Source organism: Atta cephalotes, assembly GCF_000143395.1.
Source record: "Atta cephalotes unplaced genomic scaffold scaffold00043, whole genome shotgun sequence".
Taxonomy (NCBI): Eukaryota; Metazoa; Arthropoda; class Insecta; order Hymenoptera; family Formicidae; genus Atta; species Atta cephalotes.
In genome coordinates, this window is record NW_012130107.1 from 407301 (window position 1) to 409285 (window position 1985).

Genomic DNA, 1985 nt, shown 5'->3' on the forward strand with positions numbered 1-1985 from the left:
GCGTCTCTCTCTCTCTCTCTCTCTCTCTCTCTCTCTTTTTTTGTATAGGGATTGTGTACTCGGATTCGAAAAGAAGAATTGATGCGCGACAGATCTGACACATAATAACAGAGAAGAAGAATTTTTATAATTCTCATGAGCGTGAAGAGCAACGGAAGTGTGAATGAAATGAAAATGTATCCTATCGTTTGTACGAACATAAAGGATAAACGATATCCACGTAACATATAGAGGAGTATGAAGGAAAGTGGCTCATTTATGTAATAAATTATTACGGGAACTGCCGGCATGGTTATATCGCTTGAAACCCTGTGACAGAGGGAATCTAAAAACCAGGAAGTTTTCGTGAAACGATATATAGCAACGACTAATGAATTAACGCGCGTGCTGTGGGTTCTCTTTGAAAAAGACCAGCGGCAGCTTTCACGTTACTGCCAGCGGTACGAAAAAAGCACAATGTTGAATTATACGACGGCCAGAGGGCCGCCTCGCGGCGGCTTTTAATGCTAATTTAATTATTTAAGCTTTTTATAAGTCAATTAACAGAACGCTTCATGTTGCACCGCTGTGGCGCACATAAGCACCCGTACGAAAGTTTTAGCATCCGACCTCCATCGAATGTCCATCGAATTCCTCATTACAATGTGGTCAAACGCACATTTCTTCATTAACCATCGTTATCCAAAGTTAATTAGAATCTACCATCAATTTATTATTATCCGATTGTATTAACTGCGACAACGAATTATTGTATATACAATCACGGAATATGTATAGTTCTGTTGGAGATTAATTATAATGTTGACTATACGCACACTCTTAAAATATATCTTTGCATTACGTTTGAATACTCGGAATCTCTTCTTCCATTACGCGCCTCATCGTTCCTCATGTTTCACTTACGGAGCTGGTTTTCCCTCCTCGGCTGCGCCATGCCACCACGTTTCGCAAGATCTCCATGCACGACGCATTGCATTATAATAAGTTATTAAGTCCAGCTGTATAAGAGGGTGGCGCGGGAGAAGGTGAAGGCGCAGTGGTTCGCAGCGTTCGTTAGTGGAAGGCCAGTGGTACGTGTAGAACGACCGCGCGAAGGGGAAGGGGGGAGGGGGTCCGAGGATGATTAAACCCCCCCGAGACGGTAATTTTTCATGTCCGATCATAAATTACCGGGCTGCACTGCCTCCGCATGCGAGAGACCAGTGTGTTACGAGTTACGAGAAAAATTTCAGCCGGTATTATAATTAGCTATGTTAATTATGCATTAATTTATTATCCAGCACCGCGCGACGTTTTAATTATAATCTTGCCAGGGCCGCGGGGGCAGCTTGAAAAGTAGTTTGGTAGTTTCGAGCAGGCGCATTCGCCCTTCCACCTACTTCTGGTTTCGCCTTCTTCGTCCATCGTCGTCGATGTCGTCGCTGTCGTCGTCGCCATCGCCGTCGTCGACGTCGTCTTTACTCCCATCTCATTCTCGCTCTCTTCTTATCCTTCTTCTTTCTTTTTTTCACGGCGACCGCGCAAAAATAATTTCATTCCAAAGCGCAGAGTTAATTAGGTTTCTTCGAGATCTCCTCGGCTGCTTCGCTGACTTGCCGAGGTTACGAAGGAAGAGTATTATTCTCCATCGTCGCTGCTTTATTTCGTCAACTGTGCAACTTTGGCAACGAAATATCAAGCCTGAGATTCGCCCTCGTTTTTATCTAAAGGAGCGACTTTTGAAACTTTTCTTAACTATACTATCGAGAGTTGATCATCTCTCGAAAGAGGACGACGTAATTGATCCTCGGAATCTTTTCTTGTAAAAGTCAACTTATTATTTTTTATCAGCATATCGTTATAAATTGTTACAAATATCAAATGCGTTGCAATGTTATTGATGACAAAATCTATGTCACAGATTTACTTTATATATATATATACTATACATATATATATATACACATATATATATATATATATATATATATATATATATATATATA